Source organism: Theropithecus gelada, chromosome 3 (genome assembly GCF_003255815.1).
Source record: "Theropithecus gelada isolate Dixy chromosome 3, Tgel_1.0, whole genome shotgun sequence".
Lineage (NCBI taxonomy): Eukaryota > Metazoa > Chordata > Mammalia > Primates > Cercopithecidae > Theropithecus > Theropithecus gelada.
This window is the reverse complement of record NC_037670.1, coordinates 15,774,744-15,787,579: the sequence shown is the minus strand read 5'-3', so window position 1 is coordinate 15,787,579 and position 12,836 is coordinate 15,774,744.

The window sequence follows — 12,836 nt, the reverse complement described above, 5'->3', positions numbered from 1 at the left end:
TATATTTATATTTTATATATAATAAAATATATATAATAAATATAATAAAATTTATATTTATATATAATAATTATATATAATAATATATTACATATATTATATATTATATATAATAATATATTACATATATTATATATTATATATAATAATATATTAGATATATATATTGCGTTTAAGTTGGCAGATGAGGTCATGTGTCATTGGAGGATGCCAAATAATCAGTTTAAGTGGCCTTTATTCTGGGCACATTTTAAGCTACAATGGGAAATTCTCACCTCCCTCTGAAGGTGAAAGGCTGAAGCAAGCCGCACTGCGTGGAACGCTGCTGTGGGATAGACGGTGTTTCGTGAATCTCATGGTAATTTATGTAGCTGCATAATAATTTGGGGGAGTGGTGAGGTTGGGAAGAAAGCCCCTGGGCTGTGCCCGTGAGGTTCGCGTTGACCACAAGAGGGAGCCATGTGTTCACCCAGGGAGTGTGCTGTTCGGGATGTTTTTATGGTTATTTTGTTCATCCAAATTCTTAAGCAAAAATTAACATAAAAACGTCACACTTAGTTCAGTATGGGTTGTTAACGCAAGTGTGTGTAATGTATCAAACCTTACAACAAGATCGTAATTACTTCCTTTTTTAAATTTAAAATTTTTGGCCGGGCGCGGTGGCTCAAGCCTGTAATCCCAGCACTTTGGGAGGCCGAGATGGGCGGATCACGAGGTCAGGAGATCGAGACCACCCTGGCTAACACGGTGAAACCCCGTCTCTACTAAAAAATACAAAAAAAACTAGCCGGGCGAGGTGGCGGGCGCCTGTAGTCCCAGCTACTCGGGAGGCTGAGACAGGAGAATGGCGGGAACCCGGGAGGCGGAGCTTGCAGTGAGCTGAGATCCGGCCACAGCACTCCAGCCTGGGCAACAGAGTGAGACTCCGTCTCAAAAAAAAAAAAAAAAAAAAAAAAAAAAAAATTTAAAATTTTTTGTAGAGATAAGTTCTCACTATGTTGTCTAGACTGGTCCCCAACTAATAGGCTCAAGCAATCCTTCCACCTTGGCATCCCAAAGTGCTGGGATTACAGGTGTGAGCCACTGTGCCCGACGCAGCTGCAGCTCTTTTTCTTTGTTCATTTAATTTATTTTGAGATGGAGTTTCGCTCTTGTTGCCCAGGCTGGAGTGCAATGGCACGATCTCGGCTCACTGCAACCTCCGCCTGCCAGGTTCAAGCAAAATTCTCCTACCTCAGCCTCCCGAGTAGCTGCGATTACAAGTGCCCACCACCACGCCCAGCTAGTTTTTGTAATTTTAGTAGAGATGGGGGGTATTTCACCATGTTGGCTAGGCTGGTCTTGAACTCCTGACCTCAAGTGATCCGCCTGACTCAGCCTCCCAAAGTGCTGGGATTTCAGGCGTGAGCCACTGCACCTGGCCCAGCTGCAGCTCTTTATTTCAATACCCACAGGTGGAGCTGGCTGGATGCGGTGGCTCAAGCCTGTAATCCCAGCACTTTGAGAGGCCGAGCCCGGCGGATCACGAGGTCAGGAGATCAAGACCATCCTGGCTAACACAGTGAAACTCCGTCTTTTCTAAAAATACAAAAAAATTAGCCAGGCATGGTGGCGGGCACCTGTAGTCCCAGCTACTCGGGAGGCTGAGGCAGGAGAATGGTGTGAACCCGGGAGGCAGGGCATGCAGTGAGCCGAGATCACGCTACCGTACTCCAGCCTGGGTAACAGAGCAAGACTCCGTCTCAAAATAAATAAATAAATAAATACCCATAGGTGGTGCTTAAAGTAAGAAGATAAATGTGACAGAAAAGTAAAATGTGTTTTTTTGTTTATTTTTTATTTTGGTGCATGGCTTTCAGTAAGAAACCACATTTTCACACTGCATCAACACAAACAGTAATTTTAGGGCCAGGTGTGGTGGCTCACGCCTGTAACCCCAACACTTTGGGAGGACATGGTGGGAGGACTACTTGAGGCCAGGTGTTCCAGATCAGCCTGGGCAACACAGTGAGACCCCATGTCTACCAGAAAAAAAAAATGACATAAAATAAGATACAAATTTAAAAGAGTAGGCCAGGTGCGGTGGCTCAAGCCTGTAATCCCAGCACTTTGGGAGGCCGAGACGGGCGGATCACAAGGTCAGGAGATCGAGACCATCCTGGCTAACATGGTGAAACCCTCTCTCTACTACAAAATACAAAAAAAACTAGCCGGGTGAGGTGGTGGGCGCCTGTAGTCCCAGCTACTCGGGAGGCTGAGGCAGGAGAATGGCGTAAACCCGGGAGGTAGAGCTTGCAGTGAGCTGAGATCCTGCCACTGCACAGCGGGTTCCTCAGCGGGTTCCTCCTCAGCCCATTCCTTTGCATGAAAGCCTCTTCTTAAAGAACCTTATGGGGAAATCTGTCACACAGAACAAGTCAATTATGGCCAAGCATGGTGGCTCACGCCGGTAATCCCAGCACCTTGGGAGGCCAAAGTGAGAGAATTGCTTGAACCTGGGAGGCTAAGGCTGCAATGAGCCATGATCATGCCACTGCACTCCAACCTGCAAGGCAGACCGAGACCCTATCTTAAGAAAAAAAAAAAGTCAATGTTTTTACTATAGAAATCACAACTTTAAATTTCTTTTGTGGCTTGTAGTGAAATGTCCTTAAAATGTAGGAATCTACTAAAAGATTGAGAGCTGCTATTGTATTATTCTATAACATCAATGAATGATTGCTCTTTCTTTTCTTTTATTTATTTAATTTTTTTGAGACGGAGTCTCGCTCTGTCACCCAGGCTGGAGTGCAGTGGAGTGATCTTGGCTCACTGCAACCTCTGCCCCCTGGGTTCATGCGTTTCTCCTGTCTCAGCCTCCCAAGTGGCTGGGATTACAGGCACCTGCCACCACACCCAGCTAATTTTTTGTATTTTTAGTACAGACAGGGTTTTGCCATGTTGGCCAGGATGGTCTCAATCTCTTAACCTCGTGATCTGCCCACCTCAGCCTCCCAAAGTGCTGGAATAACAGGCGTGAACCACTGCACCCGGCTAATTTTTGTATTTTCAGTAGAGATGGGGTTTCACCACGTTGGATAGACTGGTCTTGAACTCCTGACCTCAAGGAATCCTCTGGTGTCGGCCTCTCAAAGAGCTGGGATTACAGGCGTGATCCACTGTTCCCGGCCAGGTATAAGTTTATTATAAAATCATATTTTTTGTTGTAAAAGCTCCTATCTTTATGCACATGGTTCTTTCCCATATTCACTATTCTAATATATTTTATTAAGGGAGAAACTGACAATAGTGGCATAATTCCTAAGAATATTTCATCTGCAATCAGGCAACTGATGATCTTAACAGCTAATAGCAGCTATTCATTGAGCTCCCACCTCTAGGTGCGAACAGGTGGTGAAGCTGCTGGGTGTAATATTATCTCATCTTCGGAACAGTCCTGAAAAGCAGTCGTTTTCATTTTCCTGCTGAAGACATGGAGGTGAGGTCACAGCTCAGTAATGGCAGAGCCGGAGTTGCTTGCTTGTTTTTGAAACAGGATCTCACTCCGTCACCCAGGTCGGAGTGCAGTGGCACCAACATTGCTTATTGCAGCCTCAAACTCCTGGACTCAAGTGATCCTCCTGCCTCAGCCTCCTGAGTAGCTGGAACTACAGGTATGTGCCACTATGCCTGGCTAGTTTTTAATTTTTTTGGTAGAGACGGGAGTGTCTCACCATGTCGCCCAGGCTGGTTTCAACCTCTTGGGTGGCCTCAAGTGATCCTCTCACCTTGGCTTCCCAAAGTGCTGGGATTACAGGCATGAACCATCACACTCAGCTTACTGTGTTATTATTATTATTATTATTATTATTATTATTGTTATTATTTTGAGATGGAGTTATTGCTCTTGTCACCCAGGCTGGAGTGCAGTGGTGTGATCTCGACTCACTGCAACCTCCACCTCCTGGGTTCAAGTGATTCTCCTGCCTCAGCCTCCCGAGTAGCTAGGACTACAGATGTGCACCACCACACCCGGCTAATTTTTGTATTTTCAGTAGAGACGGGGTTTCACCATGTTGGGCAGGATGGTCTCGATCTCCTGACCTCGTGATCCACCTGCCTTGGCCTCCCAAAGTACTGGGATTACAGGCGTGAGCCTCCGCACCCAGCCCCACTGTCTTTTATTATTATTAATCAATTAATTAATTTATTTTTTGAGACGGAGTCTTGCTCTGTCACCCAGGCTGGCGTGCAGTGGTGCGATCTTGGCTCACTGCAACCTCCACCTCCCGGGTTCAGGCGATTCTCCCGCCTCAGCCTCCCGAGTAGCTGGGATTATGGCACCCGCCACCACGCCTAGCTAATTTTTTGTGTTTTTTAGTAGAGATGGGGTTTTGCCATGTTGGCCAGGCTGGTGTCAAACTCCTGGCCTCAAGTGATCTGCCTGCCTCGGCCTCCCAAAGTGCTGGGATTATAGGCGTGATCCACTACGCCCGCACTTATTATTATTTTAGATGTGGTTACACGTGTAGGATTGTTACCTAGATATATTGCATAATGATGAAGTTTGCAATTCTAGTACACTCGTCACCCAAATAATGAACGTCATACCCAATAGGTAATTTTTCAGCCGTCATTTCCCTTCCACCAGGCCGGGCGCGGTGGCTCAAGCCTGTAATCCCAGCACTTTGGGAGGCCGAGACGGGCGGATCACGAGGTCAGGAGATCGAGACCATCCTGGTTAACACGGTGAAACCCCGTCTCTATTAAGAAATACAAAAAACTAGCCGGGCGAGGTGGCGGGCGCCTGTAGTCCCAGCTACTCGGGAGGCTNAATGTTCTTTATTGTGATGATTAATGAATGTTGGGGTGCTATGGTTTGAATGTGTCCTCCAAAACTTGTGTTGAAATGTAATGGCCATTGTGACAGTATTAAAATATAGGACCTTTAAGAGGTGATTAGGTCATAAGAGCTCCACCTTCACAAATGGATTAATGCCATTTTTGTGGGAGTAGGTTAGTTATCTCAGGAGTGGGGTCCTGATAAAAAGGATGAGTTTTGCCTCATTTCCTCTCTTGATCTCACATGTTCACCACGTGATGTCTTCCTCCAGGTTATGACGCAGCAAGAAAGCCCTTACAAGATGCAGTCCCTCATCCTTGGACTTCCCAGCCTCTAGAACCTTGAGCTAAATAAGCTTCTATTGTTTTTTTGTGATTTGTTTGTTTGTTTGTTGTTTGAGACGGAGTCTCGCTCTGTCACCCAGGCTGGAGTGCAGTGGCCGGATCTCAGCTCACTGCAAGCTCCGCCTCCCGGGTTTCCGCCATTCTCCTGCCTCAGCCTCCCGAGTAGCTGGGACTACAGGCGCCCCCCACCTCGCCCGGCTAGTTTTTTGTATTTTTTAGTAGAGACGGGGTTTCACCGTGTTAGCCAGGATGGTCTCGATCTCCTGACCTTGTGATCTGCCCATCTCGGCCTCCCAAAGTGCTGGGATTACAGGCTTGAGCCACCGCGCCCGGCCATCTTTTGCATTTTAAGTATTTTATTGTGCAATAGCAATTGGTTTCAGTGTCTCATTATCTCGAACTTTTTGAAAAACTTCCTTTTCAGTCAGGTGCAGTGGCTCACGCCTGTCATCCCAACACTTTGGGAGGCCGAAGCAGGCGGATCACCTAAGGTCAGGAGTTCGAAATCACCCTTGCGAACATGGTGAAACTCTGTCTCTACTAAAAATACAAAAATTAGCCCAGCATGGTGGTGGGCGCCTGTAATCCCAGCTGCTCAGGAGGCTGAGGCAGGAGAATCGCTTGAATCCGGGAGGTGGAGGTTGCAATGAGCCGAGATTGCTCCATTGCACTCCAGCCTGGGCAACAAGAGGGAAACTGTTTCAAAAAAAGTAAAAAAGGAAAGATAAGAAAAACTTCACTTTTGCCTGGGCACGGTGGTTCATGCCTGTAATCCCAGCACTTTGGGAAGCTGAGGTGGGAGGACTGCATGAACCGGCGAAGTTCATGCTGTATAATGAGCCGTGTTCGTGCCACTACACTTCAGCTTGGGTGACAGAGTGAGTCCTGTCTCAAAAAACAAAAGAAAACAAAGACAAACTTCAATTTCTGTTACACTGTAGCCTGAGCGTGTGACTTGCAGGATAGTGTACTTACCCTTTAGCACGCTCCAGAGGAAATACATACTCAGGTTTAAAGCCTGACCTTGGCTCTGATAACGGGACAGTTCATCAAACAAGGGGTGATTCATGAGAACATCCTGTACCGCCCCCTCTCCCTCTAGAGCCACTGGGGGCCTCAAAACTGGAGAGCGGAACCGCTCGAGGAATGGAGGCAGGTCTTGCAAGCGTCTGTCTCCCTGGAACGGCAGGCTTCCTGAGGAGTCTCTGGGCTCCTTCCAGCTCCAGGCTGGACTTGGCCTCCCCCTTATTGCCTCCAACGTTACCTCTTTTCCCAAAAATAGGATTTGGAACTTATTCCCCAAGTGACATAATGCATCTTACAGTCATGGGCAGGAAATGGCTGTTTTCCTGCCAGGCCTGTGAGGTCCCCTGGAGATGAGCTGGAAAGGGTACTCCTTCCTCGTCCTACTTCACAACAGAACTTCAACGCCTTCATTTTAAGGTGATTTTCTTCCATTTGGAATCACAGCATGCTCTTCCACACTGTGCAGTGAAAGAGGTTAGAGTGGCTGGATTTGGATGCTCTTGGGTGTTTCTGCTTTATAAACAAAGCATGCTTGAATATTAATAATGATGCCCTCCAACATGGCGAGACCCCGTCTCCATGGAAAATATAAAAATTAGCCGGATGTGGCTGGGCACGGTGGCTCATGCCTGTAATCCCAGCAATTTGGGAGGCCGAGGCGGGCGGATCATGAGGTCAGGAGATGGAGACCATCCTGGCTAACAGGGTGAAACCCCGTCTCCACTAAAAATACAAAAAATTAGCCAGACGTGGTGGCAGTGCCTGTAGTCCCAGCTACTCGGGAGGCTGAGGCAGGAGAATTGCTTGAACCAGGGAGTCGGAGGTTGCAGTGAGCCAAAATCGCACCACTGCACTCCAGCCTGGGTGACAGATGAGACCCTGTCTCTAAAAAATAACTAAAATATTATTTATTTATTTTATAACAAATAAATTATTATATTTTATACATTATATAAAATAAAATTTATTATATTTTATAATAAAATTCATTATATTTTATAATAAATAAAGCAATATTTTAATATCTAAAATATTATTTATTAATGCATAAACATTATTTTATGTATTAAACATACAAAATATTTTTTATTTATTAAAAATAAATAAAATATTATTTATTTTTTAGACAGGGTCTCCATCTGTCACCCAGGCTGGAGTGCAGTGGTGCAATCACAGCTCACTGAAGGCTCGACCTCCCAGGCTCAAGGGATCCTCCTGCCTCAGTCTCCCGAGTACCTGGGACCACAGGCATGCACCAGCACGCCTGGTTTTATTATAAATTCGAGTGTAGGCACAGCCCCGGTTACTTAAGATGACAAACGGGGAAAATCCACATTAATTGGGTTTGCTCTTAAGTGGGTGTATTGAGGGCTGGGTGCAGTGGATCACGCCAGTAATCCCAGCACTCTGGGAGGCCGAGGTGGGCAGATCACGAGGTTGAGAGATCAAGACCATCCTGGCCAACACGGTGAAACCCCGTCTCTACTAAAAATACAAAAATTAGCCGGGTGTGGTGGCGCGTGCCTATAATCCCAGCTACTCAGAAGGCTGAGGCAGGAGAACGGCGTGAACCCAGGAGGCAGAGGTTACAGTGAGCCAAGATGGTGCCACTGCACTCCAGCCTGGCAACAGAGCAAGACTGCATCTCAAAAAAAAAAAAAAAAAAAAAAGAATTGTCCCCCTCCTCCAGCTGAAAACACTACCTGGGCGAGACTCCCTGACATTGACATCATGTATCTTAGCACTTTGCTACCCAAGGCTATAAAAAGCTCTGTTGCACTTTGGCAACGATAGGAATAAGTCTCTGCATCAGCTTTGATCCTGGCTCCAGAGAAAACTAAGCCAAGAACTGAGAATCTGTTGGCTCTGGCTTATTTTGTTTTATTTTATTTATTTTTTTTGAGGCAGGGTCGATTTTGGCCCACTGCAACTTCTGCCTCCCAGGCTCAAGCAGTTCTCCTACCTCAGCCTCTTGAGTAGCTGGGATTACAGGCACATGGCACCACACCTGGCTAATTTTTTGTGTTTTTTGTAGAGACAGGGTTTCACGATGTTGCCCAGGCTGGTCTTGAACTCCTGAGCTCAAGAGACCCTCCTGCCTCAGCCTCCCAAAGTCCTGGGATTACAGGTGTGAGCCACTGCACCCGGCTGGGTCTGGCTTCTTATACTGGGCCTTGCCTCGGTTTTGTTATACGTTATTTTTAGCCCTCTGGAACAGTTTTGAGACAAATAGTTTGGGTACTTACGCAGCATTATTATTTTTTTAACCGATCATGACTATTTTCAACTCAGTAGAAGTTCTAAGGCAGAAACATTTCCTTTTTAAGGCGGTGTTTCTCTGGCAGTCATAAAGACTACTCCAAAAGATTAGCAAAAATAGCCACTTGTTAAATAGCTCAAATCTGTTAAATACAGGAGATATGTTTCTGTTCAGGGAACCTCTTAGGGTGAGAGAAGAAAGGAAGAAAAAGAGAAGACTGCTATGGATGTCTATGAAAAGTGAATTCCTTACTGGAACCAAGATTTGTCTTTGTTAACTGGAAAACTTATATTCATTGATGACAAATAGCATATATCTGACCCAAAACTGTGTTGCCCAAAATTTAAATTAAATTAGGAAACAGTCGGCCGGGGCTGGGCGTGGTGGCTCACGCCTGTAATCCCTGCACTTTGGGAGGCCGAGATGGGCGGATCACGAAGTCATGAGATTGAGACCATCCTGGCTAACATGGTGAAACCCTGTCTACTAACAATACAAAAAAAAAATTAGCCTGGCGTGGTGGCGGGCGCCTGTAGTCCCAGCTACTGGGGAGGCTGAGGCCGGAGAACGGCATGAACCCCTCAGGAGGCGGAGCTTGCAGTGAACCAAGATGGCGCCACTGCACTCCAGCCTGGGTGACAGAGCAAGACTCCGTCTCAAAAAAAAAAAAAAAAAAAAGAAATAGTTGGCCGGGTGCAGTGGCTCACGCCTGTAATCCCTGCACTTTTGGAGGCCGAGGCAGACAAATCACGAGGTCAGGAGTTTGAGACCAGCCTGGCCAACATGGTGAAACGCCATCTCTACTAAAAATACATTAATTAGCTGAGCGTGGTGGCAGGCGCCTGTAATCCCAGCTACTCAGGAGTCTGAGGCAGGAGAATCGCTTGAACCCGGGAGGCGGAGGTTGCAGTGAGCTGAGATTGCGCCACTGCACTCCAGTCTGGCGACAGACCGAGACTCCATCTCAAAAAAAAAAAAAAAAAAGGAGAAAAAAGGAAAAAAAAAAAAAAGCAATAGTCCTCTGTTTTGAGTCAGCTCTGTACATCTGCTGGTCGCTTAGTGGGTTTGATTCAGTTCTGTGTCTTTGGGAATAATCTGGCCGCAGGGCTCTCCCCACTGTTTCAGGGGGGCAGTGTCAACCTCCCTCAACCCCAGCGGCCATGGGTCCAGAATTAGGATTTGTCTTCAAAGTAAACAGAGTATTTCCTTTTGGGAAGTGCATGAAGCTGCATTTTTTTTTTTTTTTTTGAGGCGGCGTCTCGCTCTGCCGCCGGGGCTGGAGTGCAGTGGCCGGATCTCAGCTCACTGCAAGCTCCGCCTCCCGGGTTTCCGCCATTCTCCTGCCTCAGCCTCCTGAGTAGCTGGGACTACAGGCGCCCGCCACCTCGCCCGGCTTGTTTTTTGTATTTTTTAGTAGAGACGGGGTTTCACTGTGTTAACCAGGATGGTCTCGATCTCCTGACCTCGTGATCCGCCCGTCTCGGCCTCCTAAAGTGCTGGGATTACAGGCTTGAGCCACCGCGCCCGGCCCGAAGCTGCTTTTTTACTTAGAAAATAAACCCACCCTTCAAAACATGCACAATGAAGTAAGCCAGGCATAAAAGGACAAATATTGTTTGATTCCACTTATAGGAGGTTCCTAGAAGAGACAACTCTGGACAGACAGTAAGTAGAATGATGGCTGCCAGGGGCTAGGAGATGGGGAGAGGGGAGTGTGTTTAGCGGGGACACAGTTTCTGTTTGGGAAGACGAAAAAGTCCTGGAGATGGATGGTGGTGATGATTGCACAACAACGTCAATGTGCTTAATGCCACTGAACTGTGCACTTAAAAAGGGTTAAGACGGGCCCGGTGCAGGGTCTCACGCCTGTAATCCCAGCACTTTGGGAGGCCTAGGTGGGCGGATCACTTGAAGCCAGAAGTTGGAGACCAGCCCGGAGAACATGGTGAAACCCCGTCTGTACTAAGCATACAGAAAATTAGCCGGGCGTGTTGACCCGTGCCTGTAATCCCAGCTACTAGAGAGGCTAAGGTGGGAGAATCGCTTGAACCCTGGAGGCAGAGGTTCCAGTGAGCCAAGATTGCACCACTGCACTCCAGCCTGGGTGGCAGAGTGAAACTCCATCTCAAAAAAAAAAAAGACAGAAAAGAAAAGGGGATTAGGATGGTAAATATTGTGTTATGTGTATTTTACCGCAGTGAAAGCTATTTACACACATACACCCGATTAGCCAATGTGATGCTTCAGTAGGAGGTCTTGGGAATCATTTAGACTTAGACCAGGGTTTGAAGCCCACCCCCACCACTTCCTGCTTATGACCCTGGAAAGGGACTTAACCTTTCTGACCCTCAGTGGCCTTCTTTATAAAATAACGTTGGCCTGGCGCCGTGGCTCACACCTGTGATCCCAGCACTTTGGGAGGCTGGGGCAGGAGGATGGCTTGAGCCCAGAAGGTCAAGGCTGCAGTGAGCCATGGTTTGAGGTCAAGGCTGCAGTGAGCCATGATCACACCACTGCACTCCAGCCTGCGTGGCAGGGTGAAGCCCTGCCTCAAAAGCAAATACAAAAATATAAATAAATAAATAAATACATTTTAAAAATAAATAAAGGAACTCAAGTGGCATTTTAAGTAGTTGTCAGGTCTCATAGCAGGCCTAAAAGTTACCGTCCACATAAATGCAATGATCTGGCCGGGTGTGGTGGCTCACGCCTATAATCTTAGCACTTTGGGAGGCTGAGGTGAGAGGATCACTTGAGGTCGGGAGTTCAAGACCAGCCTGGCCAACATGGCAAAACCCTGTCTCTACTAAAAATACAAAATTTAGTCGAGGTGTGGTAGCATGTACCTGTAATCTCAGCTATCCAGGAGACCGAGGCAGGAGAACTGGCCGGACGCGGTGGCTCACACCTGTAATCCCAGCACTTTGGGAGGCTGAGGTGGCGGATCACGAGGTCAGGAGATCGAGAACATCCTGGCAAACACGGTGAAACCCTGTCTCTACTAAAAATACAAAAAAAAATTAGCCCGGCATGGTGGCAGGCACCTGTAGTCCCAGCTACTCCAGAGGCTGAGGCAGGAGAATGGCGTGACCCAGGAGGTGGAGCTTGCAGTGAGCCGAGATCGCGCCACTGCACTCTAGCCTCGGCGACAGAGCGAGACTCTGTCTCAAAAATAAATAAATAAATAAATAAAATAAATGCAGTGATCTTCTGTATGCCCATTTATGGTGATCTGGGGCCCTCAGCACCATGGTTAGTACTTTTTTTTCTAGCTAGCAGTCTGGTAAAAATTAACATTAAAAACTGATTTTTGCTGGGCACTGTGGCAGAGACCTGGAGCCCAGCACTTTGGGAGACCAAGACAGGAGGATCGCTTGAGGTCAGGAGTTTGAGACCAACCTGGGCAACATACAGAGACCACTGCCCCTCATCTCTTCAAAAAAAACCCACAAACCCACAGGAGGCTGAGGCAGGAGAATGGGTGTGAACCCGGGAGGCGGAGCTTGCAGTGAGCCGAGATGGCACCACTGCACTCTAGCCTGGGTGACAGAGCATGACTCTGTCCCAAAAAAACAAAAAAACAAAAACAAAAAAACCCAAAACAACAAAACAAAGCTAATTTTCAGCCTCGTGGTTGCTAATCTCACATGCTTGTATGCCGTTTTTTTTTTTTTTTTTTTTATTTTTTTTTATTTTTAGACAGGGTTTTACTCCTGTTGCCTAGGCTAGAGTGAAATGGCCAGGTCTGGGCTCACTGAAACCTTCACCTCCTGGGTTCAAGTGATCCTCCTGCCTCAGTCTTCCAAAATGCTGGGATTGCAGACGTGAGCCACTGCGCCCGGCCTGTTTTTTTTTTGTTGTTGTTTTGTTTTGTTTTGAGACGGGGTCTTGCTTTGTCACCCAGACTGGAGTGCAGTGGTGCGATCATAGCTCCCTGTAACTTGAACGGCGCTCAAGCAATCCTCCTGCCTCAGCCTCCCAAGTACCTGGGACTACAGTTTCATGCCATTATGCCCAGGTAATTACTATTATTTTTCTTTGTAGAGACAGGGTCTTGCTCTGTTGCCCAGTCTGGACTTGAACTCCTGAGCTCAAGCAATCCTTCAACCTCAGTCTCCCAAAGTGTTGGGATTGCAGGCATGAGCCACCACATCTGGACAGATTTACCATTTTAAAGTAAACAATTCCAGTGGCATTTACTTTGAGCAAAGCTACCTCTATCTAGTTCCAAAACATCACCCCAAAAGGAAACTTGTACCCATTAAGCAATTGCTCCCCATTTCACCCACCTCCTAACTGGCAACCACCAATCTATATTATTTTTCTATGGATTTATTTCCTTTTTATTTTATTTTTATTTTTTTCTGAGTCTGCTTGCTAGGGA